We start from the raw sequence: 27267 nt of genomic DNA on the forward strand, positions 1-27267 counted from the left end.
AGGGACATGAATCATTCAAATTCATTGCATATCTTTACTCTTGGGGACATGTCTAATCCAATGTGGTCCCTTGTACTCACTCTCTACATGTCATCCCAGTCTTGGTATTCTTGTGGTTTCTTTTGTTTGCTCTGGCTAGTGGATGTACCTGTGTTATCTAACCTTGTTTGTGCAGGTTCATTCCATCCTAAGCCAACTCAAGACTACAAGGTAAGTATATGCATCAGAATCATGAGTATGAGGAATTCCTGCTTATGTACATATTGTTTGCAAGAAGGACTCATGAGCATGAAGGCATTTTCCTTAATTATCTTTTGCTCTGATGCACATGGCCAAGATACATGTAACACATTGCCTACTCTGTCATGGTTATGCTCTCACATGCTTCTATATTTCATATTCACATGATTGCATACATGTAGGGGGATCCTATGTTTGTTACATGTCCTTCCAAAGCTTTACTTGCTATTCTTTATATCTTTATCTAAAGCTTTGATGTATGTTGCCATCAATTACCAAAAAGGGGGAGATTGAAAGCACAAGTGCTCCCCAGGTGGTTTTGGTAATTGATGTCAACATATCTCTTGTTGGACTAACACTTTTATCTAGTATGTTTCAGATAAGTTCAACAATGGAGTGGCATGGACTAAAGGATGTGGGAACTCCTTCAAGATGCTAAGGACAAAGGATTGGCTCAAGCTTCAAGATCAAGACTCTACATTTTACATTTTAGTGATCCAAGATCACATTGAGTCTTTAGGAAAAGCCAATGCTATCAAGGAGGGATGAGGTGTTGCTTAATGAGCCTCTTGCTTCATGTGCTTAGTGATATGCTCCAAAACCCTCAGCTACTTTCCCACTTCCACATATGACCTAAACCCAAAGCCAAACTCGGACCTACCGATTCTTTCAATCCGGCGCCACCGAGTTTCACATGTCATAGCCACTGCCAAACCCTAAGCAAATCGGTTCTACCGACAGGGATCTCGGTCCCACCGAGATGGGATTGTAATCTCTCTGTGTATGTCCATTACCAAAATCGGTCTCACCGAGTTTAGGCAATCGGTACTACCGAGATTACAATGCAAACTCTCTGGTTAACTTATTACCAAAATCGGTCCAACCGAGTTTAGTAATCGGTCCCACCGAGTTTGCCTGACCAACTCTCTGGTTAGCTTATTACCAAATCGGTCTCACCGAGTTTGTGTAATCGGTCTCACCGAGATTACGTTATGCCCTAACCCTAACCATATCGGTCCTACCGAGTTGCATATCGGTCCCACCGAAAATCACTAACGGTCACTAGGTTTACTAAATCGGTCCGACCGAGTTTGTTGATTCGGTCCCACCGAGATTGGTAAATTGTGTGTAACGGTTAGATTTTGTGTGGAGGCTATATATACCCCTCCACCTCCTCTTCATTCGTGGAGAGAGCCATCAGAACACATCTACACTTCCAACTCACATGTTCTGAGAGAGAACCACCTACCCTTGTGTTGAGCTCAAGATATTCCATTCCTACCATATGAATCTTGATCTCTAGCCTTACCCAAGTTGCTTTCCACTCAAATCTTCTTTCCACCAAATCCAAATCCTGTGAGAGAGAGTTGAGTGTTGGGGAGACTATCATTTGAAGCACAAGAGCAAGGAGTTCATCATCAACACACCATTTGTTACTTCTTGGAGAGTGGTGTCTCCTAGATTGGCTAGGTGTCACTTGGGAGCCTCCGACAAGATTGTGGAGTTGAACCAAGGAGTTTGTAAGGGCAAGGAGATCGCCTACTTCGTGAAGATCTACCGCTAGTGAGGCAAGTCCTTCATGGGCGACGACCATGGTGGGATAGACAAGGTTGCTTCTTCGTGGACACTTCGTGGGTGGAGCCCTCCGTGGACTCGCGCAACCGTTACCCTTCATGGGTTGAAGTCTCCATCAACGTGGATGTAGGATAGCACCACCTATCCGAACCACGCCAAAAACATCCGTGTCTCCAGTTGCGTTTGAATTCTCCAAACCCTTCCCTTTACATTCTTGCAAGATGCATGCTTTACTTTCCGCTGCTCATATACTCATTGCATGCTTGCTTGATATGTATTATGAATGTTGAAATTGTGCCTAAACTCCACTTAAACCAAAAAAGTTTAAAAAACTGCAACTTTAGCACTTAGTGTCTAATCACCCCCCTCTAGACACCTCTTCTCGATCCCCTCAACAGTTTTTCACTGCCTCTATAAATACCCCTCGCCCCTTCCTCACTTCTTTTACTCCGCTCGATCTCTCTCCCGCTCGAGCTTCTCAAACCCTAGCACCGTCGCTACTCCATCGTTGCCGGTGAGGAAGAGCTTCACTGCCTCGACCTCGTCGCCGTCATACTCGCGCCGACCGCGGAAATCTTCACCTCCACCGCCGCCGTAGCCGTCTTCCTCCGCCAAGTTAGGGCGTGGAAGATCTACACCGACGAACTCCACTGTTTCACCTCTCTGTTCGTCGTGTTGTTCATTCAGGGTAATTAAAAGTTACTTTTATTGCCCTCTTTGATTCAAAAGTTTTCTACAAAATCTTCAAAGGTGTTTTATTTCTCAAATCCTCACACACGAAACACCTCACAAATCTTCTGTTCTTGATTCATTTCTCTAAGCATCATTTTCTTCAAGATTCCTCAATTGTGTGGATCTTCGGTCTATACAACTCTGGAACCTAAGACAAAACGCTTAGTGAAGTTTCTCAAGACTCATCTGGTTAAATTCCTCAAACTTGTTATTTTTGAAAAACCTTCTGAGAACGCATATGACCTCTCCAAATTCCTCGCAACTATACTCTGTTCACAGGTACTCATGTCCGCTGCTGAATCACTAGGTTCTCATCAACTTAACTCATTTGCAGCGTTCCTCGAAGAAAAACTGCATACTTCTTCAGAGAATTCGATTGTTCAAATTCCTCAGCTGAAGAACATGGCAGATGGTAAGAAGCCGCAGAAAGGAGGAAAGAAACCTGAAGTTATGACTGCGTTTGAAATCCCTGAGGATATATATACTGAGTACTGCACACCTGATGAAGCCAAGTTTGGCAAAGAGAACAAAAATCAGCGCAAGGTGCGCATTCAGAGGATAGAACGGAGATGGGCACGTGAATGGAGGGAGTACAGATATGTCACTCCAAAGTACATGAAGAAATTTGCTCTCAACCCTCCATGCCCAAGACTACCACTGGCACCTGGCCAAGTGGCTGATCCCACTAGCGTCAAACGCGGTGAGGACTTTCCTGAAGAATGGGCCAGGCGTCAAGCCAAATTGGCAAGACAAGCCAAAGAAGCAGTGAGGAAGTTCAATGAAGATTCTGCTGCTGCTGCCACTGAGGCCTCTGTCAAGCCGAGGAAATCAATGGCAAAGAAGCCTGCTCGTAAGCCAAGTGCTTCACCAACAGTGCCCTCACGGCCAAGTTCCTCTGCTATGCCCTCACGGCCAGGAACTTCAAAATCTTCAAAGCAAATTCCTCATGCTTCTCCTGCTCCACCAAAGTCCTCAGCACCTCCTCCACAATCCTCAGCTGTTCCGACAAAGTCCTCAGCACCTGTGCATCTGGCCTCGTGCCAAAGGACTGTAGGCATCTCTATTGCCTCTGGTGTCTCAGCAAGTTCCTCAGCTGCGCCAAATTCTTCATCTGGCCCAACTCTGCTGAAGACTAAAGCAACTACTGGACGAGGTCCTCGGCCAAGTCCTAAGAAGAAATAGGTCACCTTCCAAGAGCCACCTGAAGATGATGAGGCTGATGATGATGAACTTGCAGAAATCACCAGAGACCGACAAGTTAGGGCCGCTAGAGCCAAAGGCACACCTGTGCCGCTGCTGTTGGATCCAAGAGCGATCCTAGACTACATTGATCTCTGGCACAAGGACCCAAACACTCCTATGCCTGACTTCAAGTTGACACCTGGCCAAAGTCACATGCTGACTCATTTGTAACACCCTCTATGCGACTATATCTCCCACGTGTCGAGGCACGACTTAGAGGCATAATCGCATTGAAGGCATATGTTGCAAGTTAGGCAATCTTCACAACATCCCATGTAATATAATAATGAAAGGGTAGATAACATAGTTGGCTTACACTCGCCACGTCAATCAAGTACATAAATAACATTACATCATCCAAACACTCATGGCCCGACTATGGCGCCAAAATAAAAGAGAACCCAACATGCGACACGGTCCCAATCACCACCAACTGGGCGCCACTACTGATCATCGGGAAAGGAAACATAGTAACATTGAGAGTCTTCGTCGAACTCCCACTTGAGCTCATACGCGTCTCCTGGAGCAGAATCATCAGGCCCTGCATCTGGTGTAATAGTAATCTGTGAGCCACAGGGACTCAGCAATCTCGCACCCTCGCGATCAAGACTATTTAATCTTGTAGGTAAGGCAAGGTAAATATAAGGTGGAGCTGCAGCAAGCGACTAGCAAGTATGGTGGCTAACTTATTCGCAAAAGAGAGCAAGAAGAGGAGGCAAAGCACGAGTGAGAAACTAGAGAACAACCTGCGCAAACATTACTCCAACACCGTGTCCACCTCCCGGACTCCGCCGAGAAGAGGCCATCACGGTAACACACTCAGTTGATTCATTTTAATTAAGTTAAGGTTCAATTTATCTACAACCGGACATTAACAAATTCCCATCTGCCCATAACCGCGGGCACGGCTTTCGAAAGTTCAATCCCTACAGGGGAGTCCCAACTTAGCCCATGACAAGCTCTCACGGTCAACGAAGGAATAGACCTCCTCCCAAGACGTTCCAATCAGACTCGGTATCTCGGTTACTCAAGACACTTTGACAGGTTAAAACAAATCCAGCAACACCGCCCGAATGTGCCGACAAATCCCGATAGGAGCTGCACATATCTCTTTCTCAGGGCACACTCAGATGAACACTACGTACAACTAAAACCAGCCCTCAAGTTGCCCCGAGGTGGCGCTGCAAGTGGCTCTATTTGGACCAACACTCGGAGGAGCACTGGCCCGGGGGGGGGGGGGTTTAAAATAAGATGACCCTCGGGCTCCGGAAACCCAAGGGAAAAAGGGATAGGTGGCAAATGGTAAGACCAAGGTTGGGCATTGCTGGAAAATCTTTAATCAAGGCGAAATATGAAGGGGTTCCCATTATAACCCAATCGCGTAAGGAACGCAAAAACCGGGAACATAACACTGATATGACGGAAACTAGGGCGGCAAGAGTGGAACAAAACACTAGGCGAGAGGCCGAGCCTTCCACCCTTTACCAAGTATATAGATGCATTAAGATAACAAGATAATATAATGATATCCCAACAAGTAAAATAAATGTTCCAACAAGGAACGGCCTCCAATCTTCACCTGCAACTAGCAACGCTATAAGAGGGGCTGAGCAAAGCGGTAACATAGCCAATCAACGGTTTGCTAGGACATGGTGGGTTAGAGGTTTGACATGGCAATTTGGGAGGCTTGAAAACAAGTGGTAGGCATCGTAGCATTGGCATAGCAAAAGAGCGAGCAAACTAGCATAGCAAAGATAGTAGTGATTTCGAGGGTATGATCATCTTGCCTGCACAGTTGTCAGAGTTGACCGGATCCTCAAAAGCAAACTCAACGGGCTCCTCGTTAGCGAACTCATCTCCCGGCTCTACCCAAACAATACAAACAAGCAACAAGGATACAATCAACCACGTGCAAACTCAAACAACACAATGCAAAGATGATATGCTATGCGGGATGCGATCCGGGATGCAAAATGCAAGATATGACAGGAAATGCATGAACCTGGCCTCAACTTGTAAATCTAAGTGTGCCACTGGAAAGATGATATGAAATCGCTTGAAAACGATATAAAGAACGCCGGAATCGGAGTTACGGTTTGGAAATGGCAAGCGATTCAAAAATGACACCGGTCTGCGATTTACAGCAAGTAGGCATCTAAATGCAATGAGATGAACATGCTACAGCACCCAAACATGACAACAAAATACATGGCAGGGATGCATACAAGATGCTTAGCAAAAGTCTAGGACTGAGCTACGTCCAATTCACCCATTAACAGGTTCAAACAAGCATGGCAAAAATGCATATGACAAACAGATCTCAGACTTGGTGAAATTAACACTTGTCTGGAATTTCAGATCAGGTAGCCCTCTTCGGAGCAACAAAACTACATGCTACAGGATCTGAACATGGCAAAGTAAAGCATGGCATGGAGCTAATCAAAGAGCTTAACAAAAGTCCCTTAGTGACCTTGAGCCAAAAGGGATCAGAAAATACAATTGCAAGCATGTGAACATAGCAAAAACATAATCAGTTTTCATACTTAGTGAAAACTGGCACATGCTGAAATATAATTCAAGTAGGCATGTTTACGAGCTCGATGCACTCACTACGGTGCAAGTCATGGCAAGACAAGCATACACCCATCAAGAAGGCACAAAATGAAATCTAGACATGGCAATAACAATAGCATAGCATGCATGGATCAACTACAACATCACCGGCAAAATTGCAAACAAGTTGCCAATCTGCCCAGATTCACAAAGTAGCAAAAGTAGAGCTCGGTTGACTCAAGCTAGGGTGCTCCATAATTGCAAACAAAGACATGGATGGATAGAGCACTACAATATTAACAAAACTCCCTTAATGATCATCCTCAAAAGAGGTACGGATCACTAGGAAACAACAAGAACATATGACATCATGAGATAAACAGCTCCAGGACTTAGTGAAATCTCTAAGTCCCTGAAAACATAATTAGCAAGTGCACCACTTTGCAAGCTTGCACTAGACACCACACACATCACAAAAATACATGGGTTGCACCTCTGGAGAGATGACAAAACCCTAAACAAAACACATGTAGAGCATCAGGGCATATCATGCACACATTAATCATGGCAAAAATGACAAAAGTACTAAACGGAGTAGCAGACCTGACAATTAACTCAAGTAGCCCTCTTCTAACAGCATTTCGGGCATCAAGATGAACTCAAATGAAAATGATGCAATGGAATGAAATGATGTACTCTCTGAGATGAACATTTTGATATGCTATATGCATGAATCGGAGCTACGTATGCAAAGTTACGGAGCCGTGAACATGAACACTTGAACTGAAAATTTCGGGACTTAGAGAAAAAAAACGACCTAGGGTTTCACTGTTCACAGATCTGGGATCCGGGCACGGATCACGAAGTTCGCCGGAATCCTCAGAGCTCGCCGGAGAGGACCGGCCGGAGCTTGGCGGCGAGGAGAAGATGGCGGGGCGGCGCGCTCGGTCACCGGAGCGCGGCACGGTGGCTGGGCGGCGGAAGCGGCGCGGGGAGGCGGCGCCGGCGCGAGGAGGCGGTGTCCGGCGGCGATGGCGCCACGGCGGCGCGCAGGGCGCCGGTGATGAGGTCGCTCGGGAGCTCCTCTCCCTCGAGCTTGGCGCGGAGGGGCGGCGGGGGAACGGGCCCCGCGGGCCGGCTGCGGAGGGAGGCGGTGAAGTGGGCACGGCGGCGGCGGCGAATGAGGAGGCGACACGTGGCGGCGGCGGGGAGGATCTGGACAATGTCCGTCGGTGCAGTTTTGTCCGGCGGCACGCGATGAGGTGGATCTAGGGTTTTTCGGGAGGAAGGGGAAGGAGATTTCGGAGAGGGTCTATTTATAGGCCTAGAGGGAGCTAGGAGAGTCCAAATGAGGTGCGGTTTTCGGCCACGCGATCGTGATCGAACGCTCTAGATGGTGGAGCAGAGTTAGGTGGGTTTTGGGCCAAATTGGAGGGGTGTTGGGCTGCAACACACACGAGGCCTTTTCGGTCCCTCGGTTAACCGTTGGAGTATCAAACGAAGTCCGAATGATACGAAACTTGACAGGCGGCCTACCGGTAGTAAACCAAGGCCGCTTGGCAAGTCTCGGTCCAATCCGGAAATGTTTAATCCCCACACACGAAAGAAAGCTAGAAATGACCAACGGAGGAGAACAAAGCGCCAGAATGCAAAACGGACAACGGGGAAAATGCTCGAATGCATGAGACGAACACGTATGCAAATGCAATGCACATGATGACATGATATGAGATGCATGACAACGACAAAAACACACGGAGACAAAGACCCAAACCCGAGGAAATAAATATAACTTAACGCCGGAAACGACAAGAGTTGGAGTACAAATTGGGAAAGTTACATCCGGGGTGTTACAACACTCCACCACTACAAAAGGATCTCGTCCCAAGATCTAGGACTGAAAGAACGCCGGGTACTCAGAACAGAGGTGATCCTCGCATTCCCAGGTAGCTTCACGATCGGAATGGTGTGACCACTTGACTTTGAGAAATTTGATTGACTTGTTGCGAGTCTTGCGTTTAGTCTCTTCAAGAATAGCAACTGGGTGCTCACGATAGGAGAGATCTTCTTGGAGCTCAATGTCCTTGAAGTTGACGGTGCGGTCAGGAGTCTTGAAGCACTTTCGAAGCTGAGAGACATGGAACACGTCATGAACATTTGCAAAGTTTGAAGGAAGCTCGAGTTGATAGGCGAGGTCGCCTCTCTTGCTGACAATCTTGAAAGGTCCCACGTATCTGGGGGCAAGCTTCCCTTTGATACCGAAGCGATGAGTACCTTTCATAGGAGAGACACGGAGGTAAACATGATCTCCGATCTCAAAAGCCAAATCACGGTGCTTACTATCATAGTAGCTCTTCTGGCGGGATTGGGCTGCTATGAGGTTATCTCGAATGACTTTGCACATTTCTTCTGCCTCTGTGATTAAGTCATTACCCAAAAGCTGACGTTCACCGGTTTCAGACCAGTTGAGAGGGGTACGGCACTTTCTGCCATACAGAATTTCAAATGGGGCCTTGCCCGAACTTGCTTGAAAACTATTGTTGTAGGAGAATTCAACATAAGAAAGACAATCCTCCCACTTCATGCTGAAGGAGATCACACAAGCCCTGAGCATATCTTCAAGAATCTGGTTGACACGCTCGACTTGACCGCTAGTTTGAGGATGGAAAGCTGTGCTGAAGCGGATGTTAGTGCCCATGGCCTTCTGAAAAGAATCCCAAAACTTCGAGGTAAAGATGCTGCCACGGTCTGAAGAGATCACTTGTGGAATACCGTGCAGAGAGACAATACGAGAGGTATAGAGTTCTGCCAATTGAGCTGCATGATCGACTCTTTGATAGGCAGAAAATGAGCCACTTTGGTGAGTTTATCGATGACAACGAATATAGCATCATTGCCACGCTTGGACTTTGGAAACCCAGTCACGAAGTCCATTTCAATGTGGTCAAACTTCCATTCTGGAATGGCAAGAGGTTGGAGGAGACCAGCTGGCCTTTGGTGTTCTGGCTTCACTCTTCTGCAGACATCACATTCATTCATGAATTGAGCAATCTCGCGCTTCATTCGAGTCCACCAATAAGCTTGCTTGAGGTCCTGATACATCTTCGTGCTCCCAGGGTGGATGGAGAGGAGAGAATTGTGAGCCTCGTTCATGATCACTTTACGGAGGTCACCTTTGGGTACCACAATACGATCCTCGAAGAAGAGAGTGTCCTTGTCATCAAGGCGGTAGCACTTGTACTTGGACTGATTCTTGGCAATCCCAATCTTCACCTTTTTCACCATAGCATCAAGAAGTTGAGCTTGGCGAATCTGGTCTTCTAAGGTAGGAGAGACTTGCAGGTTGGCGAGGAAACCTTGAGGAACAACTTGCAGATTAAGTTTGCGGAAAGCTTCGCAAAGCTCGGGTTGATAAGGCTTGAGAATCAGACTGTTGCAGTAAGCTTTCCTGCTCAAAGCGTCAGCAATCACATTGGCCTTGCCTGGAGTATACTCAATACTCGGATTATACTCTTGAATCATTTCGACCCATCGAGTTTGCCTGAGGTTGAGATTAGGCTGAGTGAAGATGTACTTGAGACTCTTGTGATCAGTGAAAATGTCCACTTTTCTTCCCAATAGAAGATGTCTCCAAGTCAAAAGAGCATGCACAACTGCCGCCAACTCGAGATCATGAGTGGGGTAGTTCTTCTCATTAGGCTTCAACAGGCGAGATGTATAAGCAACAACTTTCTTCTCTTGCATCAATACTGCGCCGAGACCTTGGAGAGAGGCATCACAAAAGACCTCGTACGGCTTGGATTCATCAGGCGGAGTGAGAACTGGAGCAGTGATCAATTTCTCTTTCAAAGTGTTGAAAGCACTATCACACTCCGGAGACCAAACGTACTTTACGTGCTTCTGGAGAAGATTAGAGAGAGGCTTCGCGATCTTAGAAAAGTTTTCAACGAATCTTCGGCAATAGCTTGCGAGACCGAGGAAGCTATGGAGTTGCTTTACGTTCTGAGGAGGTTCCCAATTCACAATTGCAGACACCTTCTCAGGATTCACGGCAATGCCCTTGGCAGAGATGATATGACCAAGATAAAGAACCTCATCAAGCCAAAATTCACACTTGGAGAACTTGGCGTAGAACTGATGTTCTCTGAGCTTATCAAGAACCAAACGCAAGTGCTTGGCATGATCTTCCTTATTCTTGGAGAAAACCAGAATGTCGTCGAGATAGACCAAAACAAAGTCATTGGTGTAGGCATTGAAGATGAAGTGTTGGAAATATGCCCTAGAGGCAATAATAAAAGTATTATTATTATATTTCTTTGATCATGATAATTGTCTTTATTCATGCTATAACTGTATTATCCGGAAATCGTAATACACGTGTGAATACATAGACCATAATATGTCCCTAGTAAGCCTCTAGTTGACTAGCTCATTGATCAACAGATAGTCATGGTTTCCTGGCTATGGACATTGGATGTCATTGATAACGGGATCACATCATTAGGAGAATGATGTGATGGACAAGACCTAATCCTAAGCATAGCACAAGATCGTGTAGTTCGTTTGCTAGAGCTTTTCCAATGTCAAGTATCTTTTCCTTTGACCATGAGATCATGTAACTCCCGGATACCGTAAGAATGCTTTGGGTGTATCAAACGTCACAACGTAACTGGGTGACTATAAAGGTGCATTACAGGTATTTCCGAAAGTGTCTGTTGGGTTGACACGGATCGAGACTGGGATTTGTCACTCCATATAACGGAGAGGTATCACTGGGCCCACTCGGTAATGCATCATCATTATGAGCTCAAGGTGACCAAGTGGTTGATCACGGGATCATGCATTACGGTACGAGTAAAGTGACTTGCCGGTAACGAGACTGAACAAGGTATTGGGATACCGACGATCGAGTCTCGGGCAAGTAACATACCGATTGACAAAGGGAATTGTATACGGGGTTGTTTAATCCTCGACATCGTGGTTCATACGATGAGATCATCGTGGAGCATGTGGGAGCCAACATGGGTATCCAGATCCCGCTGTTGGTTATTGACCGGAGAGTCGTCCCGGTCATGTCTGCATGTCTCCTGAACCCGTAGGGTCTACACACTTAAGGTTCGGTGACGCTAGGGTTATGAAGATATGTATGTGCAGTAACCCGAATGTTGTTCGGAGTCCCGGATGAGATCCCGGACATCACGAGGAGTTCCGGAATGGTCCGGAGGTAAGGAATTATATATAGGAAGTGCTGTTTCGGCCATCGGGACAAGTTTCGGGGTTATCGGTATTGTACCGGGACCACCGGAGGGGTCCCGGGGCCCCACCGGGTGGGGCCACCTGTCCCGGGGGGCCACATGGGCTGTAGGGGGTGCGCCTTGGCCTATATGGGCCAAGGGCACCAGCCCCTATAGGCCCATGCGCCTAGGGTTTCCATGGGGGAGGAGTCCCACTAGTGGAAGGCACCCCTAAGTGCCTTGGGGGGGGAGGGAAACCTCCCCTTGGCCGCCGCACCTAGGAGATTGGATCTCCTAGGCTGCGCACCACCCCCCTTGGCCCTCCTATATATAGTTGAAGAGAGGAGGGATTTCATACCTCAGCCTTTGGTGCTTTCCCCTCTCCCCGTTACGTCTCTCCCTCGTAGTATAGGCGAAGCCCTGCTACTGTGACGCCCTGCATCCACCACCACGCCGTCGTGCTGCTGGATCTTCATCAACCTCTCCTCCCCCCTTGCTGGATCAAGAAAGGAGGAGACATCATCCGTTCCGTACGTGTGTTGAACGCGGAGGCACCGTCCGTTCGGTGCTTGATCATCGGTGATTTGAATCACGTCGTGTTCGACTACATCATCCCCGTTCTTTGAACGCTTACGCTCGCCATCAATAAGGTACGTAGATGCATCTAATCACTCGTTGCTAGATGAACTCCTAGATGGATCTTGGTGAAGCTGTAGGAAATTTTTTTGTTTTCTGCAACGTTCCCCAACAGTGGCATCATGAGCTAGGTCTATGCGTAGTTCTCTTGCACGAGTAGAACACAAAGTAGTTGTGGGCGTTGATTTTGGTTCAATATGCTTGCCGTTACTAGTCTTATCTTGATTCGGCGGCATCGTGGGATGAAGCGGCCCGGACCGACCTTACACGTACTCTTACATGAGACTGGTTCCACTGACTGACATGCACTAGTTGCATAAGGTGGCTAGCGGGTGCCTGTCTCTCCTACTTTAGTCGGATCGGATTCGATGAAAAGGGTCCTTATGAAGGGTAAATAGCAATTGGCATATCACGTTGTGGTCTTTGCGTAGGTAAGAAATGTTCTTGCTAGAAACCCATAGCAGCCACGTAAAACATGCAAACAACAATTAGAGGACGTCTAACTTGTTTTTGCAGGGTATGCTATGTGATGTGATATGGCCAAAAGGATGTGATGAATGATATATGTGATGTATGAGATTGATCATGTTCTTGTAATAGGAATCACGACTTACATGTCGATGAGTATGACGGTGACAGGATGATCATGGAGCCCCAAGATGGAGATCAAAGGAGCTATATGATATTGGCCATATCATGTCACTATTATTATTTGATTGCATGTGATGTTTATCATGTTTTGCATCTTGTTTACTTAGAACGACGGTAGTGAATAAGATGATCCCTTACAACAATTTCAAGAAGTGTTCTCCCCTAACTGTGCACCGTTGCTACAGTTCGTCGTTTCGAAGCATCACGTGTTAATCGGGTGTGATAGATCCTTACGTTCACATACAACGGGTGTAAGACAGTTTTACACAGCAAAAACACTTAGGGTTAACTTGACGAGCCTAGCATGTGAAGACATGGCCTCGGAACACAGAGACCGAAAGGTCGAACACGAGTCGTATGGAAGATACGATCAACATGAAGATGTTCACCGACGATGACTAGTCCGTCTCACGTGTTAATCGGACACGGCTTAGTCGACTTGGATCGTGTAATACTTAGATGACTAGAGGGATGTCTAATCTGAGTGGGAGTTCATTAATAATTTGATTAGATGAACTTAATTATCATGAACTTAGTCTGAAATCTTTACAATATGTCCTGTAGATCAAATGGCCAACGTTGTATTCAATTTCAACGCGTTCCTAGAGAAAACCAAGCTGAAAGACGATGGCAGCAACTATACGGACTGGGTCCGGAACCTGAGGATCATCCTCATAGCTGCCAAGAAAGATTATGTCCTACAAGCACCGTTAGGTGGTCCACCCGTCCCACAGAACCAAGACGCTATGAACGCTTGGCAGACACGTACTGATGACTACTCCCTCGTTCAGTGCGGCATGCTTTACAGCTTAGAGCCGGGGCTCCAAAAGCGTTTTGAGAGACATGGAGCATATGAGATGTTCGAAGAGCTGAAAATGGTTTTTCAAGCTCATGCCCGGATCGAGAGATATGAAGTCTCCGATAAGTTCTTCAGCTGTAAGATGGAGGAAAATAGTTCTGTCAGTGAGCACATACTCACTATGTCTGGGTTACATAACCGCTTGACTCAGCTGGGAGTTAATATCCCGGATGACGCGGTCATTGACAGAATCCTCCAGTCGCTTCCACCAAGCTACAAGAGCTTTGTGATGAACTTCAATATGCAGGGGATGGTAAAGACCATTCCTGAAGTATTTGCTATGCTGAAATCAGCAGAGGTAGAAGTCAAGAAGGAACATCAAGTGTTGATGATGAATAAAACCACTAAGTTCAAAAAGGGCAAGGGTAAAAAGAACTTCAAGAAGGACGGCAAGGAAGTTGCTGCGCCCGGCAAGCAAGCTGTCGGGAAGAAGTCAAAGAATGGACCCAAGCCTGAGACAGAGTGCTTTTATTGCAAAGGGAAGGGTCACTGGAAGCGGAACTGCCCCAAATACTTAGCGGACAAGAAGGCCGGCAACACCAAAGGTATATTTGATATACATGTAATTGATGTGTACCTTACCAGTACTCGTAGTAACTCCTGGGTATTTGATACCGGTGCCGTTACTCATATTTGTAACTCACCGCAGGAGCTGCGGAATAAACAGAAACTGGCGAAGGACGAGGTGACGATGCGCGTCGGGAATGGTTCCAAGGTCGATGTGATCGCCGTCGGCACGCTACCTCTACATTTACCTACGGGATTAGTTATAAACCTTAATAATTGTTATTTAGTGCCATGTTTGAGCATGAACACTATATCAGGATCTCGTTTAATATGAGATGGCTACTCATTTAAATCCGAGAATAATGGTTGTTCTATTTATATGAGAGATATGTTTTATGGTCATGCTCCGATAGTCAATGGTTTATTCTTAATGAATCTCGAGCGTATTACTACACATGTTCATAGTGTGAGTACCAAAAGATGTAAGGTTGATAATGATAGTCCCACATACTTGTGGCACTGCCGCCTTGGTCACATAGGTGTCAAACGCATGAAGAAGCTCCATGCAGATGGACTTTTAGAGTCTCTTGATTATGAATCATTTGACACGTGCGAACCATGCCTCATGGGAAAAATGACCAAGACCCCGTTCTCAGGAACAATGGAGCGAGCAACCAACTTATTGGAAATCATACATACTGATGTGTGCGGTCCAATGAGTGTTGAGGCTCGCGGTGGCTATCGTTATGTTCTCACCCTCACTGATGACTTGAGTAGATATGGGTATGTCTACTTAATGAAACACAAGTCTGAAACCTTTGAAAAGTTCAAGGAATTTCAGAGTGAGGTTGAAAATCAACGTGACAGGAAAATCAAGTTTCTACGATCAGATCGTGGAGGAGAATACTTGAGTCACGAATTTGGCACACACTTAAGAAAATGTGGAATAGTTTCACAACTCACGCCGCCTAGAACACCTCAGCGTAACGGTGTGTCCGAACGTCGTAATCGCACTCTATTAGATATGGTGCGATCTATGATGTCTCTTACCGATTTACCGCTATCTTTTTGGGGCTATGCTTTAGAGACTGCCGCATTCACTTTAAATAGGGCTCGTCGAAATCCGTTGAGACGACACCGTATGAATTATGGTTTGGGAAGAAACCTAAGCTGTCGTTTCTAAAAGTTTGGGGATGTGATGCTTATGTCAAGAAACTTCAACCTGAAAAGCTCGAACCCAAGTCGGAAAAATGCGTCTTCATAGGATACCCTAAAGAAACTTATGGGTGTATCTTCTACCTCAGATCCGAAGGCAAGATCTTTGTTGCCAGGAATGGATCCTTTCTAGAGAAAGAGTTTCTCTCGAAAGAAGTAGGTGGGAGGAAAGTGGAACTTGATGAAGTATTGCCTCTTGAACCGGTAAATGGCGCAACTCAAGAAAATGTTCCTGAGGTGCCTGCACCGACTAGAGAGGAAGTTGTTCATGATGATCAAGATACTTCTGATCAAGCTCCTACTGAAATTCGAAGGTCCACAAGAACACGTTCCGCACCAGAGTGGTACGGCAACCCTGTCTTGGAAATCATGTTGTTAGACAACGGTGAACCTTCGAACTATGAAGAAGCGATGGCGGGACCGGATTCCAACAAATGGCTAGAAGCCATGAAATCCGAGATAGGATCCAGGTATGAAAACGAAGTATGGACTTTGACTGACTTGCCCGTTGAACGGCGAGCCATAGAAAATAAATGGATCTTTAAGAAGAAGACAGATGCGGATGGTAATGTGACCATCTATAAAGCTCGGCTTGTCGCTAAGGGTTATCGACAAGTTCAAGGGGTTGACTACGATGAGACTTTCTCACCGGTAGCGAAGCTAAAGTCCGTCCGAATCATGTTAGCGATTGCCGCATTCTATGATTATGAAATATGGCAAATGGACGTCAAAACGGCATTCCTTAATGGTTTCCTTAAGGAAGAATTGTATATGATGCAGCCGGAAGGTTTTGTCGATCCTAAGAATGCTAACAAGGTGTGCAAGCTCCAACGCTCGATTTATGGGCTGGTGCAAGCATCTCGGAGTTGGAACATTCGCTTTGATGAGATGATCAAAGCGTTTTGGTTTACGCAGACTTATGGAGAAGCCTGCGTTTACAAGAAAGTGAGTGGGAGCTCTGTAGCATTTCTCATACTATATGTAGATGACATACTTTTGATGGGAAATGATATAGAACTCTTGGACAGCATCAAGGCCTACTTGAATAAAAGTTTTTCAATGAAGGACCTTGGAGAAGCTGCTTATATATTAGGCATCAAGATCTACAGAGATAGATCAAGACGCCTCATAGGTCTTTCACAAAGCACATACCTTGATAAGATTTTGAAGAAGTTCAAAATGGATCAGTCCAAGAAAGGGTTCTTGCCTGTTTTGCAAGGTATGAAATTGAGCTCAGCTCAATGTCCGACCACGGCAGAAGAGATAGAAGAGATGAGTGTCATCCCCTATGCCTCAGCCATAGGTTCTATTATGTATGCCATGCTGTGTACCAGACCTGATGTAAACCTTGCCGTTAGTTTGGTAGGAAGGTAGCAAAGTAATCCCGGCAAGGAACACCGGACAGCGGTCAAGAATATCCTGAAGTACCTGAAAAGTACTAGGGAAATGTTTCTCGTTTATGGAGGTGACGAAGAGCTCGTCCTAAAGGGTTACGTCGACGCTAGCTTCGACACAGATCTGGATGACTCTAAGTCACAAACCGGATACGTGTATATGTTGAATGGTGGAGCAGTGAGCTGGTGCAGCTGCAAACAGAGCGTCGTGGCGGGATCTACATGTGAAGCGGAGTACATGGCAGCCTCGAAGGCAGCACATGAAGCAATATGGGTGAAGGAGTTCATCACCGACCTAGGAGTCATACCCAATGCGTCGGGGCCAATCAAACTCTTTTGTGACAACACTGGAGCTATTGCACTTGCCAAGGAGCCCAGGTTTCACAAGAAGACAAGGCACATCAAGCGTCGCTTCAACTCCATTTGTGAAAATGTTCAAGATGGAGACATAGAGATTTGTAAAGTACATACGGACCTGAATATAGCAGATCCGTTGACTAAACCTCTCCCTAGGGCAAAACATGATCAACACCAGAATTCCATGGGTGTTCGATTCATCACAATGTAACTAGATTATTGACTCTAGTGCAAGTGGGAGACTATTGGAAATATGCCCTAGAGGCAATAATAGAAGTATTATTATTATATTTCTTTGATCATGATAATTGTCTTTATTCATGCTATAACTGTATTATCCGGAAATCGTAATACACGTGTGAATACATAGACCATAATATGTCCCTAGTAAGCCTCTAGTTGACTAGCTCGTTGATCAACAGATAGTCATGGTTTCCTGGCTATGGACATTGGATGTCATTGATAACGGGATCACATCATTAGGAGAATGATGTGATGGACAAGACCTAATCCTAAGCATAGCACAAGATCGTGTAGTTCGTTTGCTAGAGCTTTTCCAATGTCAAGTATCTTTTCCTTTGACCATGAGATCGTGTAACTCCCGGATACCGTAAGAATGCTTTGGGTGTAGCAAACGTCACAACGTAACTGGGTGACTATAAAGGTGCATTACAGGTATTTCCGAAAGTGTCTGTTGGGTTGACACGGATCGAGACTGGGATTTGTCACTCCATATAACGGAGAGGTATCACTGGGCCCACTCGGTAATGCATCATCATTATGAGCTCAAGGTGACCAAGTGGTTGATCACGGGATCATGCATTACGGTACGAGTAAAGTGACTTGCCGGTAACGAGACTGAACAAGGTATTGGGATACCGACGATCGAGTCTCGGGCAAGTAACATACCGATTGACAAAGGGAATTGTATACGGGGTTGTTTAATCCTCGACATCGTGGTTCATACGATGAGATCATCGTGGAGCATGTGGGAGCCAACATGGGTATCCAGATCCCGCTGTTGGTTATTGACTGGAGAGTCGTCCCGGTCATGTCTGCATGTCTCCTGAACCCGTAGGGTCTACACACTTAAGGTTCGGTGACGCTAGGGTTATGAAGATATGTATGTGCAGTAACCCGAATGTTGTTCGGAGTCCCGGATGAGATCCCGGACGTCACGAGGAGTTCCGGAATGGTCCGGAGGTAAAGAATTATATATAGGAAGTGCTGTTTCGGCCATCGGGACAAGTTTCGGGGTTATCGGTATTGTACCGGGACCACCGGAGGGGTCCCGGGGCCCCACCGGGTGGGGCCACCTGTCCCGGGGGGCCACATGGGCTGTAGGGGGTGCGCCTTGGCCTATATGGGCCAAGGGCACCAGCCCCTATAGGCCCATGCGCCTAGGGTTTCCATGGGGGAGGAGTCCCACTAGTGGAAGGCACCCCTAAGTGCCTTGGGGGGGAGGGAAACCTCCCCTTGGCCGCCGCACCTAGGAGATTGGATCTCCTAGGCTGCGCACCACCCCCCCTTGGCCCTCCTATATATAGTTGAAGAGAGGAGGGATTTCATACCTCAGCCTTTGGTGCTTTCCCCTCTCCCCGTTACGCCTCTCCCTCGTAGTATAGGCGAAGCCCTGCTACTGTGACGCCCTGCATCCACCACCACGCCGTCGTGCTGCTGGATCTTCATCAACCTCTCCTCCCCCCTTGCTGGATCAAGAAAGGAGGAGACGTCATTCGTTCCGTACGTGTGTTGAACGCGGAGGCACCGTCCGTTCGGTGCTTGATCATCGGTGATTTGAATCACGTCGTGTTCGACTACATCATCCCCGTTCTTTGAACGCTTACGCTCGCCATCTATAAGGTACGTAGATGCATCTAATCACTCGTTGCTAGATGAACTCCTAGATGGATCTTGGTGAAACCGTAGGAAATTTTTTTGTTTTCTGCAATGTTCCCCAACATGAAGTTCATCATGCGAGAGAACGTCGGAGGAGCGTTGACGAGACCAAAAGACATGACAGTGTATTCATGTGAACCAAAGCTTGTCCTGAAAGCCGTCTTGGGAATATCTTGCTCACGGATTCGAATCTGATGATAACCCATACGGAGATCAAGCTTGGAGAATACTCGAGCACCTTTGAGTTGTTCGAACAGCTCATTGATGTTGGGAAGTGGGTATTTGTTCTTGATGGTCTTCTTGTTCACTGGACGGTAATCAACACAAATTCGGTCCATTCCATCCTTCTTCTTCACAAAAAGAACACCACAACCCCACGGAGAAGAACTAGGCCGGATGAGACCCATTTTCTCTTGAATATCGAGTTGCTTCTTCAGCTCCTTCAACTCTTCAGGTCCGAGCTTGTAAGGACGCTTGCACACAGGTTCCGTACCAGGCTCAAGATCAATAACGAATTCAACTGGCCGGTGTGGAGGCATTCCTGGAAGCTCTTCTGGGAAAACGTCTTGATATTCGCAAACGACTGGAATTTGCGAAATAGCGTCCAATTCACCCTTCTCATTGAGAGAAAACAGACGGATAGTATCATCACGAGCGGCAAAGACAATTACATCCTCAGACGAATGAGTCAATTGAATCTGCCTGGCTGCACAATCAAGATGAGCCTTGTGCTTAGTAAGCCAATCCATTCCGAGAATAAGATCAATATCCGAGTTGCCAAGAACCACCGGAGAAGAGAGAAACTTGTAATCGCCCAACATGATAGAGACATCCGGGACGCAATTGTTAGAAGTCATTTGCTTGCCTGGAGACACAATCTTCAACGGAAAAGGAATCCTTTCAGTCACAAAATCATGCTTGGCCACAAATTGCGTTGAAATAAAACAAAGCGATGCACCAGTGTCAAAAAGAACTTTTGCAGGAACATCATTAACAGGAAGGTTACCCATGATCACATCTGGTGAGTCCTCTGCCTGAGCTGCATTCAGCAAATTGACCTTGGCGTGCTTGGGGTTATGCTTGACCACAACTGTACTTGCTGATCTGACAGGAGGAGGAGTAGGAAGACGCCTCTGGTTGAAACACTTGTTGGCATAGTGACCCTTCTGTTGGCACTTGTTGCACGTGACCTCTGAAAGCGGACGATGATACGGAGGACTCGATCTTGGAGCTTGAGACGAAGTCTTGTTCTGAAAGCCAGGGTTGGGTGGGTGGGAAGAACCACTGCCACCTTTGCTCTTTTGCTGATACGGCTGACGAAACGGAGGAGGAGGAAGCCAATACTTCTGCTGCTTGGCCACTTGAGTAGAGGAAGAAGGAGTAACATCTCTGACTCGCTTCTTGGAAGCATCACACCTCAACTGAGCAGCCTCTTGCTTTAGTGCCATGTTGTAGAACTCATCGTACCTCAAGGGCTCAAAGAGAACAAGAGCTAGCTGAATTTCTTCTCTGAGACCACCCCTGAACTGATATATCATGTTCTTCTCATCAGGGACGTCCTGCTTGGCAAAGCGGGCGAGCTTCTGAAACAACTTGTTGTAGTCATAGACAGACAAAGAGCCTTGCTTCAGGTTGCGGAATTCCTCACGCTTGCTTTCAACCATGCTCTGGGGAATATCATGAGCTCGGAAATCTCGACGAAAATCATTCCAAGTGATAACACGTCCACCTCTGGAATCCTTGTACTGCTGGAACCATTCTGCAGCTTGATCTTTGAGTTGGAGGGAAGCGAACTTGACAATGTCCTCAGGCCTGACGTTACTGCACTCGAAATGCTTACACAGATCCACAAGCCAATCGTCAGCATCGGTTGCCTCAACACAATTGCTGAAAGTCTTTGGCCCGTTAGCAAGGAACTGGTTGAGTGTAGCAAAGTGATTCTGATTGCTGCCTTGATTCCCTTGACTGCCTTGATTGCGCTCTTGAAGAATTTGCATGATCAACTGTGTGTTTGCATTGGTTGCGGCCATCACAGCTTGCCATGCCTCCGGAGGAGGTGGAGGTGGTGGCGGATCAGGATTCGGAGTCGTGCGCGTTGGAGGAGCCATCCTGAAGAGGTTGACCACCATTAGCACATTGACAGATAAATATTGAAGCTGAATCCAACGGAATGAAAATTGCAACATATAGTCTTCACATCCGAACAAAATGAACGAATGCATTCCTCTTGAAATGGTCACATATCCATAAATTGAGAAGCCACGTAGAATTAAGGTAGAGAAATAATTCAACAAGGTACGGATCAAGAACGAATAATCGGTAAGAAATCCCAATCTCAAACCAATATCCGTGGAAGAAGAACTAGAGCTACTAGAATTCGCACCTATGAAACTCCCGAACCTTTCCGGTTATGCAATCAGGTGTTGGGGATACAGGGGAAGCATAATATCTCACCCAAACTAGCAAATCCTACATCCAGCTGTATCCATCCTTCAACACATAACCAAGAAACCTTCGGAAACCATCTACCTCAACCATAGAAAAGCACCCGTTATACAAGTTATGGCGATACTCCCGAACTCCCGCCCCAGTACTGGGTGGCGTCGAGGTTATCTCACCAACGAACTGCATAAAAGAGATTTTCGATGTCGGCGTACTAAACTCAGGTATTCCAGAACTGCAACGATAAAATTATGATGACAACACCTCAGAGCTCAACTCCCCGGGACACTTCCACTAAACCCCTGACAGGAGGCACCAATACAATGTTCTCATCATAAAACCATCGGAACTATTCCAAGATACCCGCGTGATCCTAAATTTTTTTTAGTGAAATTTGAGAAGAGAAGAGTCAAAACTCTACGTCAGGATGCCTTACCAGAGCGATGAGGAGACTGGGAAGTAAAAAGAATTCCTAAACTCTCCGATATATAATTCCTAAAGACTCAAAACATTTTTCTAGACACAACTCGGCCGCTAATAACGATCAAGCAATGGGGCTCCTAAGGTCGGGGAAGGCTCTGATTACCAACTTGTAACACCCTCGATGCGACTATATCTCCCACGTGTCGAGGCACGACTTAGAGGCATAATCGCATTGAAGGCATATGTCGCAAGTTAGGCAATCTTCACAACATCCCATGTAATATAATAATGAAAGGGTAGATAACATAGTTGGCTTACACTCGCCACGTCAATCAAGTACATAAATAACATTACATCATCCAAACACTCATGGCCCGACTACGGCGCCAAAATAAAAGAGAACCCAACATGCGACACGATCCCAATCACCCCCAACTGGGCGCCACTACTGATCATCGGGAAAGGAAACATAGTAACGTTGAGAGTCTTCGTCGAACTCCCACTTGAGATCATACGCGTCTCCTGGAGCGGAATCATCAGGCCCTGCATCTGGTGTAATAGTAATCTGTGAGCCACAGGGACTCAGCAATCTCGCACCCTCGCGATCAAGACTATTTAAGCTTGTAGGTAAGGCAAGGTAAATATAAGGTGGAGCTGCAGCAAGCGACTAGCAAGTATGGTGGCTAACTTATTCGCAAAAGAGAGCGAGAAGAGGAGGCAAAGCACGAGCGAGAAACTAGAGAACAACCTGCGCAAACATTACTCCAACACCGTGTCCACCTCCCGGACTCCACCGAGAAGAGGCCATCACAGTAACACACTCAGTTGATTCATTTTAATTAAGTTAAGGTTCAAGTTATCTACAATCGGACATTAACAAATTCCCATCTTCCCATAACCGCGGGCACGGCTTTCGAAAGTTCAATCCCTGCAGGGGAGTCCCAACTTAGCCCATGACAAGCTCTCACGGTCAACGAAGGAATAGACCTCCTCCCAAGACGTTCTGACCAGACTCGGTATCTCGGTTACTCAAGACACTTCGACAGGTTAAAACAAATCCAGCAACACCGCCCGAATGTGCCGACAAATCCCGATAGGAGCTGCACATATCTCTTTCTCAGGGCACACTCAGATGAACACTATGTACAACTAAAACCAACCCTCAAGTTGCCCTGAGGTGGCGCTGCAAGTGGCTCTATTTGGACCAACACTCAGAGGAGCACTGGCCCGGGGGGGGGGGTTTAAAATAAGATGACCCTCGGGCTCCGGAAACCCAGGGGAAAAAGGGCAAGGTGGCAAATGGTAAGACCAAGGTTGGGCATTGCTGGAAAAGCTTTAATCAAGGTGAAATATCAAGGGGTTCCCATTATAACCCAACCGCGTAAGGAACGCAAAAACCGGGAACATAACACCGATATGACGGAAACTAGGGCGGCAAGAGTGGAACAAAACACTAGGCGAGAGGCCGAGCCTTCCACCCTTTACCAAATATATAGATGCATTAAGATAACAAGATAATATAATGATATCCCAACAAGTAAAATAAATGTTCCAACAAGGAACGGCCTCCAATCTTCACCTGCAACTAGCAACGCTATAAGAGGGGCTAAGCAAAGCGGTAACATAGCCAATCAACGGTTTGTTAGGACATGGTGGGTTAGAGGTTTGACATGGCAATTTAGGAGGCTTGAAAATAAGTGGTAGGCATCATAGCATTGGCATAGCAAAAGAGCGAGCAAACTAGCATAGCAAGGATAGTAGTGATTTTGAGGGTATGATCATCTTGCCTGCACAGTTGTCAGAGTTGACTGGATCCTCAAAAGCAAACTCAACGGGCTCCTCATTAGCGAACTCGTCTCCCGGATCTACCCAAACAAGACAAACAAGCAACAAGGATACAATCAACCACGTGCAAACTCAAACAACACAATGCAAAGATGATATGCTATGCGGGATGCGATGCGGGATGCAAAATGCAAGATATGACAGTAAATGCATGAACCTGGCCTCAACTTGGAAATCTAAGTGTGCCACTGGAAAGATGAGATGAAATCTCTTGAAAACGATATAAAGAACACCGGAATCGGAGTTACGGTTTGGAAATGGCAAGCGATTCAAAAATGACACCGGTCTGCGATTTACAGCAAGTAGGCATCTAAATGCAATGAGATGAACATGCTACAACACCCAAACATGACAAAAAAATACATGGCAGGGATGCATACAAGATGCTTAGAAAAAGTCTAGCACTGAGCTACGGCCAATTCACCCATTAACAGGTTCAAACAAGCATGGCAAAAATGCATATGACAAACAGATCTCAGACTTGGTGAAATTAACACTTGTCTGGAATTTCAGATCAGGTAGCCCTCTTCGGAGCAACAAAACTACATGCTACAGGATCTGAACATGGCAAAGTAAAGCATGGCATGGAGCTAATCAAAGAGCTTAACAAAAGTCCCTTAGTGACCTTGAGCCAAAAGGGATCAGAAAATACAATTGCAAGCATGTGAACATAGCAAAAACATAATCAGTTTTCATACTTAGTGAAAACTGGCACATGCTGAAATATAACTCAAGTAGGCATGTTTACGAGCTCGATGCACTCACTACGGTGCAAGTCATGGCAAGACAAGCAGACACCCATCAATAAGGCACAAAATGCAATCTAGACATGGCAAGAACAATAGCATAGCATGCATGCTTCAACTACAACATTACCGGCAAAATTGCAAACAAGTTGCCAATCTGCCCAGATTCACAAAGTAGAAAAAGTAGAGCTCGATTGACTCAAGCTAGGGTGCTCCATAATTGCAAACAAAGACATGGATGGATAGAGCACTACAATATTAACAAAACTCTCTTACTGATCATCCTCAAAAGAGGCACGGATCACTAGGAAACAACAAGAACATATGACATCATGAGATAAACAACTCCATGTAGTGAAATCTCTAAGTCCCTGAAAACAGAATTAGCAAGTGCACCACTTTGCAAGCTTGCACTAGACACCACACACATCACAAAAATACATGGGTTGCACCTCTGGAGATATGACAAAACCCTAAACAAAACACATGTAGAGCATCAGGGCATATCATGCACACATTAATCATGGCAAAAATGACAAAAGTGCTAAACGGAGTAGCAGACCTGACAATTAACTCAAGTAGCCCTCTTCTCACAGCATTTCGGGCATCAAGATGAACTTAAATGAAAATGATGCAATGGAATGAAATGATGTACTCTCTGAGATGAACATTTTGATATGCTATATGCATGAATTGGAGTTAAGGATGCAAAGTTACGGAGCCGTGAACATGAGCACTTGAACACGACCTAGGGTTTCACTGTTCACAGATCTGGGATCCGGGCACGGATCATGAAGTTCGCCGGAATCCTCGGAGCTCGCCGGAGAGGACCGGCCGGAGCTTGGCGGCGAGGAGAAGACGGCGGGGCGGCGCGCTCGGTCACCGGAGCGCGGCGCGGTGGCCGGGCGGCGGAAGCGGCGCGGGGAGGCGGCGCCGGCGCGAGGAGGCGGTGTCCGGCGGCGATGGCGCCACGGCGGCACGCAGGGCACCGACGACGAGGTCGCTCGGGAGCTCCTCTCCCTGGAGCTTGGCACGGAGGGGCGGCGGGGGAACGGGCCCCGCGGGCCTGACGCGGGCCCCGCGGGCCAGCTGCGGCGGGAGGCGGTGAAGTGGGCACGGCGGCGGCGGTGAATGAGGAGGCGAAACGTGGCAGCGGCGGGGAGGATCCGGACAATGTCCGTCGGTGCAGTTTTGTCCGGTGGTGCGCGATGAGGTGGATCTAGGGTTTTTCGGGAGGAAGGGGAAGGAGATTTCGGAGAGGGTCTATTTATAGGCCTAGAGGGAGCTAGGAGAGTCCAAATGAGGTGCAGTTTTCGGCCATGCGATCGTGATCGAACGCTCTAGATGATGGAGCAGAGTTAAGTGGGTTTTGGGCCAAATTGGAGGGGTGTTGGGCTGCAACACACACGAGGCCTTTTCGGTCCCTCGGTTAACCGTTGGAGTATCAAACGAAGTCCAAATGATACGAAACTTTACAGGCGGCCTACCGGTAGTAAACCAAGGCCGCTTGGCAAGTCTCGGTCCAATCCGGAAATGTTTAATCCCCACACACGAAAGAAAGCTAGAAATGACCACCGGAGGAGAACGAAGCGTCGGAATGCAAAACGGACAACGGGGAAAATGCTCGAATGCATGAGACGAACACGTATGCAAATGCAATGCACATGATGACATGATATGAGATGCATGACAACGACAACAACACACGGAGACAAAGACCCGAACCCGAGGAAATAAATATAACTTAACGCCGGAAACGGCAAGAGTTGGAGTACAAATTGGGAAAGTTACATCCGGGGTGTTACATCATTTCATCCAAGAGGAGAAATGGAAATATGATAGGGCCAGAGAGATCAAGAAATCGCAGTACAGAAAAGAGAAAGTACTGAAGAAAAATATTGTCCAGATGACAACTGAAGAACTTGTCAAGATGCAGGCTGACATCAAAGCCCTGAGCGACAAATTTGACTCATACTATGCTGATTGGTAGGGAGCCAAAGTCAGGTTTGTGAAACTGACTGAAAAGTTCACAAATGTTGCAGCCCCATCGCAACAAGAAGTTCCTCAAGCTGAAGCTTCTGTTCAGCCAACTAAAGAACATGCCAGCACCGCTGATGATTTTCAGGCTACTGAAGAAAATGCTAGTTCCAGGGCTGATGACTCCATTCCAGCCGCTGAAGAAATTGCCAGGGCATCCACTAGTGGTGCGCCTGAAGAAACTGAAGAAGTCAGGGCAACTGCATCAGTTGTGCCTGAGGAAATTCAACCAGATTCCTCAGCTCCACCTGCGCCTACACCAACTCCTATCCTTTCATCTGCATTAGATGTGAAGAAAACGAAGGCTGCAGAGCGAGCTGCAGTGAAGAAAAGGAAAGCATCAAGTGCTCCAGAATCTTCAGCTCCAAAAAAGATGAAGCCTATGACCAGCTCATATGAAAATCTGATCGATGCTGTTCCGATTTCCACCATGCCATCAAAGGACCTTGTTCCATTTGATGAAGAATATGCGATCCCAAGCGGATCTGATGAAGAAACTCAATCTGCTGCTTCGTCAGAGCAGATTGATGAAGAAATTGAAGTGGATGCAATCCCTTCAACCCTAGTGGTATCATCACCAATGCCTCAGTTTACTGCTGAAGAGGCTGGTGTTGAAGAAATTGATGATGAAGATGTGGACATTGGAAGCACAACTCCAGTGATGAATGATGACTTTTGGG

At 46.7% G+C, this 27267-nt stretch overlaps 1 pseudogene; it reads left to right on the forward strand.

The window, feature by feature from the left end:
• LOC147984092 (uncharacterized) overlaps window positions 1-25681 on the forward strand; it is a 47707-nt pseudogene extending 22026 nt beyond the window's left edge.
• The last annotated feature ends 1586 nt before the right edge of the window (window positions 25682-27267 follow it).

This window comes from Triticum urartu, chromosome 2A, assembly GCF_056163025.1.
Source record: "Triticum urartu cultivar PI428250 chromosome 2A, HENAU_Tu73, whole genome shotgun sequence".
Lineage (NCBI taxonomy): Eukaryota > Viridiplantae > Streptophyta > Magnoliopsida > Poales > Poaceae > Triticum > Triticum urartu.